Raw genomic sequence first — 6,470 nt, 5'->3', positions numbered from 1 at the left:
TGGACTCGATTAAAATCTTGTACGTTACAAAATTGTATCTCGCAATCGTTTAAATTTACACAAAAAGTTACTATAGTACTTATACCATATTCCTGAAATAGGTTTATTGTTCTGACTCAAATTGTTAGGTAGCGCGGGGAAGTTGAGGTAATTATACCAGAGGCGTCGCAAATTAAGCTCATTGTACGAGCTCCCTTAACTTTAACGTCAAGTTTTATGAATAAATAAACAATAAGTTGAATCAAGAAGTTGATTTAACTTGGAAGATTTTCAGAATTTTTAGATTTTCGTTTTATAAATTATCATATTTTTTATAACAAATTCTAAGTACCAATATGTCTTATAACCTTTATAATATACTTTTCTACTGCAACATTTGCAATTTTTAAAATTTAAGCAATTTCGTTAATATGAGATAGATAGGTTTGGTGATAAGATTAGTAAACTGACAATCCTTACTCTTTTAATATTATAAATCTGAAAGTAACTATATCTGTCTGTCGCGTTTTCACAACTAAACTACTAATCCTATTTAAATGAAATTTGGTTTAGATAGTCTAGAACCTGAGTTAGAAGGACACAGGCTACTTTTGAATGTAAAATAAGGATGATGAGGGTTTGGAATGTTGTTTTGAAGTATCGTCATTTTTAGAGCTAGCTTGACACCGACATGACATTCATAATTATTTGTAAAAGTGTTACCCTTAAGAATTTAAAATAACTATAGGGAAATGTTACCCAAAGTCACTATTCTATGCGGATAAAGTTGCCGTAACAGCTCTTATTATTAGACAAAATAAATAAATACGATGGTATAAATTATTTTTGTATTATTTACAAAGAATATTAAATTAACTAATAGAGGCCAAGGTAAGGGAAAACAAGACATTTAATTCAGACCGCGTCCCAACACAATGTAAGGACAGGCGACGAAAAATTGTCGTAAGCAACTGCGCGTCGACGTTTATTAAATTATCTCGACGTATACACCAAAATGTGACACTGATAAAGCAACAAGTCCCTTATACCAGATTTACACGAAGACAGAAAGAGCAATAGACAAAGCAGTACTGCAATGGGTGGAACGGACACATACTATCAAATGAGAGCTCAGAACTTAGGAACTAAATCACAGAAATTAGGCAGTGCATTACTAGTATTACTACCAAATTATATCCCGTAGACCTTGTAACATACAGCTAAGGATATCGCTAGAAGAATCTGGAAAATATATCGAACAGAAAAGAATACACGACAACTATGAAAGTTATTTACATCCATTCATTTTCGACTTATTGATTAGCCATATCGCTAATTGAGTCTTCTATTGCTCTGGCGTACTGTTCTCCTACCCTCATGTGAAGATGACATTACGGTACATTTTGTAGCGATGGTAATATATCTCCCTGCCGTTTGTATCACGAATACAGGGCGGGCGGTTACTTCGTTGATTTTTTTTTTTGGTATATAATTTGCGTGTCTTGAATTATCAATATTCCTGGTCTATCTTACTGCTTAGTTGAAATTTTTCTTTTATACATACTGAATAAACTATTACTTGCCATGATCATATTTGATGTTAAGCAAAAGATAAAAAAAAATCATATTTAATGACATATTTATTGCACTATGACATCCTTTGACGTTATTTTGTTTAATTAAACTTTTGACAGTTTTATAAATTTGATATTTGCAACGCATGACGCGACGGGTTCAGATATTGTGTAAAAATAATACGACATTTTATTTATCCTTCTTTATTTTATAAAATCGGCGATTCAAAGTAGGTACTTAAATATAATCGTGGTAAGATTGCAAAAGCCTTATAAGCGACGGGGCTGGGGTGGCAAGGGTTGGGGCGTGCGGGGTGGCAACATGTCTCTCACTTCCATAATTATTTCATACTTTGCATTTCGCGTTCAGAATAGAGAAGCAATCTGAACGACTTCGTATTTTTTCTCTCCCCCCAGTATAGCGCGGCTGTATTTAAGTCTTACCTTGCTTGTCTCGATGCAGTTATTATTTATTTACGTTGCGGTATTTAATATACATTTTATCAGATATACAATAACTTATTTCGTTATAATATACCAAATTAAGGAATAAATTAATCGATTAACTTGCCTAAAGAAAAGTTTTGGTGAATTGTTTACTCCATAACACAGTATAGTCGTAACTATATATCTATACGAATTGTACTAGGCTAGCATAAATGAGTTGCAATTAAAGCAAGCTGTCATAACGTGGCAGGGCACTGTTTCACAATGTGGTTTTTGTAATTACTGTACACACATGCCACTGACCTTTCCTGAACCTCGATTGCAGTTGGACTCGCTACCAATCGATTTTCTTCGCATTTCGAATAATTGCTTCATACGATTAAGGTTCAAATTAGCTTTTAAAATGTGAAGATTAGTGACTTTTATGTTTAGTTATCGATTAAGTTCACTACTAGTTAAAGTAGGGTAGTGAATCTATATAAATGACATACTATTTAAAATTTGAAAAATAAAATATAAATGACGTCACTCAATATGTTCCTTTTTCCCTTCTTACTTTATAATATGGCGGATCCAGCTATTATTTTCCATTTTATTAAATTTCCAATTTACCGGATCACAGATTGCAATATAGTCCAAGATCCAGACGCGCGGATCTAATATTTGCATGTATAGAAGTAAGTTCAGAGTACCGAACAACTTCCCAACTTTGTGCATTAACTTTGCACCGTTTGACGCAAGTGAATTAGCCTCCTTTAGTCTAATACTTGGTAGAGACAGGGGAATGATCCCTCTATCCTTATTTTGCATATTATATTATAACTCCCAATGTTTTTATATGGAAAATTCGTACAGAAACATGTTGCCAACACACTGATTCTCCTTGAAAGAGTGAGATTACAAATTAATAAGTTGAATCGTGTGAGCTAAAGAAGTCAAATACGATAGTAGAAAAAATAATCATAAACTCTTGCCTATACTTATATTATAAAGAGGAAAGATTTCATTGTTTGCATTGAGTAGGCTCTGAAACTACTTAACCGATTTGAATAATTTTATCACTGTATGGAAGCTATACTATCCAAGTGTGACATAAGCTATATTTATACCATTTTTTTAAAAATTCTGTATGGATGAAGTCGCGAGTAACATCTAGTCAATAAATGCGCTAGCACGCACTCACTCATTCATGCGAACTACAGATCCCTTTACGTTTTACAAACTGTCTCATTGTTGCTATCCTTACTAACTTTTTGTTACATTCTCTTACTAAATATACACTAAGGGAATCTTATAGTGGTCCCATAAAGTCTTAAAGTGTGATAATCGATTTTAAAAACTTAATGATTTTAATAATTTGAATATTTGGCGATTAGTTTCAGAATGGCGATTAGTTTCTGAATAACATATTAAATATAAGGAATATTTGGTCTGTGAATGTGATAGTATTATATATAGTGGGGATATTTTTTATGTTAATTTATGCGATAGAACTATAAGGGTTTGTGTATTCCTCTAATCTTTACCCCTATTTTGAACAATAATCTTTTAACATAATACATTATGTTAATTTGTGTAAACACTTTATGGGAAACAAATCAATTGTAAGTTTTTCTATTTCTAAAAATATGAGCTGTTTATATGTGTTTGTATTGAATAAAGTCAAAAACTACTACCGATGTCATCAAGTAGGGTATTATGCATTGTTGTTAATCGAGTCAAATAGGTGAAGTAAAAAATAGAGTATGAATATTACTAATGAGTGCTAATAAAAGCACAGAACTAAAATCCATAGAGAATACGAGTGGCTGCCTATTGGTCTGCTTCATAAACCCTGTTTAGCATAATTTTTTTTCAATTTACTCATCCACTAAATTTAATGGCATGAAAATGTATTAGCCTAAACCGTGTAGTAAATATAAGGCTTGATATTACAAAAATAATTGCCGAGATTGCTACGATTCTACTCTATAAAGAAATGTATATTTACGCTTTATTATATTAGTATACATTTCTTATTGAACAAGGCGTGACGTTATAGAGATGTACTAGTAATAGATTGATAATGTGATAGTCTTTTCAATTTGTTTATTTAAATGAAATGAGGGGGGTTATTACAATTTATATTCGACAGTAGTAATCACGCGCAGTCGGTCGTACAGAGCGCCGCTCACCTGCTGTCTAGACGTCTGTGTTGCGCACGGGGAATAATAATCTCACCCCGCGCTCACTCTGCATGAGTTTTACATGAACTTTATGATACTTTGACCTCTACTATCAATAATTTGCGTATATGAGGCAAGAGCTGTGCCATCAGATATTTGGGCTATATCTAGGGAAGGGATAGAAGTAAAAATTCTGTTTTTTTATTACAGTGTCATAAATACTACTTATTATTTTTTATAGTCGCAACTATTACTCATATCATTGTTAATCAAAATATTTACGGACACATGAAGGCTCAAAGCCACTCAGGATCACCCATTCGGACCGCAATTCCCACTCTGGGATATTCATTCAGTCGTAAAACATGGCATGTGCAAAGTGTAATCACATTAGAGAGCATCTCCCGCTTGTTCTTTACCCCGACCATTCCCGGGTCTGGACGTTTGCGTGCATATTTAACCGGTATTCGGGGCGGCCACCCCGTGTGGCGCTACCGTAAAACGGAATTAGTCGAACAATCCAGAATGTAATTTATTGCCAGATTCGATCTTAACACTCAAGTGGGGCGCGACACTATTTCTTGTACGCACTTTGTTTGGGTTTAAACGATTTAACGGTGGCTACCAGATCAGGTTATTTGGTAAATACATTTTTGTTCACCTTTAACTATTTTTTGTGTGGATCGGAGGTAAAGTCTTTTAGGGTTCGATTAAGTATGTCCCTCAATATATTCCGTAACCTCATCACATTAGGGGCCTCAAATATTGAAAAAAAAATGTAACCTTTTAAATCGACGCAAATAATACTTGCTAATAAAATCAGAGGTCCCGCCACCCCCATTTCTTTTAATTTTGTTAACTATTGCTCCTTGATTTGTCAAGGTGTAACCAAACTAAATCTCGTCCGCTTTACCCTAAGGGATAATCCTGTTCCCGTGCGTTACCGGCTCCGTAATCCGGACGCACAGGGCTGGCAGGTGTCCGGTGCGCCCGCCGCTCCGGAAGTGCTGCGCGTGAGAAATAAATGTCCGGATTTTGAGCTCTGCCATTTTATTGCATTGAGAAAGTTGACGGATATTACTTTAGTACAGTACTGTACGCTTTGTTTTATTTTGTTCATTGCGTTTTTTTTTTTGTTAACATTACCTGAGCCTAATTTATATAATAGGTATAGAAAATATTAATTTGTATGTAATTAGGTTTTCATTTACGTTGTACGTATGATTTATTGAGTTTAATTGTTTTTATTTCGTTCCGTTTCTTTACTCGACAATTGTTATTAATAACATAAAGTTAGCACGATATTCAACATAACCCGAGTATGGTCGTTATCGATTTTAATTATGTTCCGAGAAACACTTTTTTTATTCCCAAACGATATTTTCACATGCACGTCACGTCTTGTGGTAATATTTTAGACAGTGGCAACCCTGAACACGACCGGCCGTCAAATGAAATTTGGGTCATGGCGTATTAGTTATCTGTGTACAATTCTCTTAACGGTCAATAAAGACCATTTTCTTGTATCACTACCACTTTAGCAGTAGGAATGATTGTCACATAATGATTGTCTGGTGTACGATAGTACTATGTTCTTGTCTATTCAGTTGTGAGATCCTCCAACATCCTACATCCAACCCTGTAGAGCCAAATGTTGATTTTTGTGTAATAGGTTATTAACCATTTCTTTTTTGTTTCATAAATTGACAATAATTTGTAGCTGTAGCCAGCGACTCCGTCCGCGCCATATTAAAAAAAAAACTGAGTAGCCTTCTTCCAGACTATGCTCTACATCTATGGCAAATTTCATCGAAATGCTTTCAGCCGTTCTGGAGATACTTTCAAACAAACATCCATCCATCCATTCGTATTTATAAAATTAGTAAGATATTAAATTATTTAATTTTCCAGTTAATTATCGTAAATGTTTTAAGCAAGAACTACATGGAGCATTAATTCACAGTCCAGATATTAATTTGTCTTCAATGTTATTTGTAGCTGCCACTGTGTTTCCACTGGAGTGAGGACGCATTCTAATTGATGTCAGTGTTTATTTTAGCAACGGATTGCACTCGCAGACTACATAATAAACATTTAGCACATTTGAATTCACCTCTTAGAGATATGTAGTGTTTATGAGTAACTAGCTGTCGCCCTCAACTTCCTCCGCGCGGAATTGATAAAAACTTAATTAGTAGGCTATGTGTTCTTCCAAACTATGTTCTACATCTTTGCTAAGTTTCGTCAAGGTTCGTTGCACAGTTCCGGAGATATCTTCTAATGACAATAAATATGAGTATAAAAT

Source organism: Papilio machaon, chromosome 22, assembly GCF_912999745.1.
Source record: "Papilio machaon chromosome 22, ilPapMach1.1, whole genome shotgun sequence".
Taxonomy (NCBI): Eukaryota; Metazoa; Arthropoda; class Insecta; order Lepidoptera; family Papilionidae; genus Papilio; species Papilio machaon.
The sequence above is the reverse complement of the archived record's forward strand: the minus strand, read 5'-3'. Positions refer to the sequence as shown.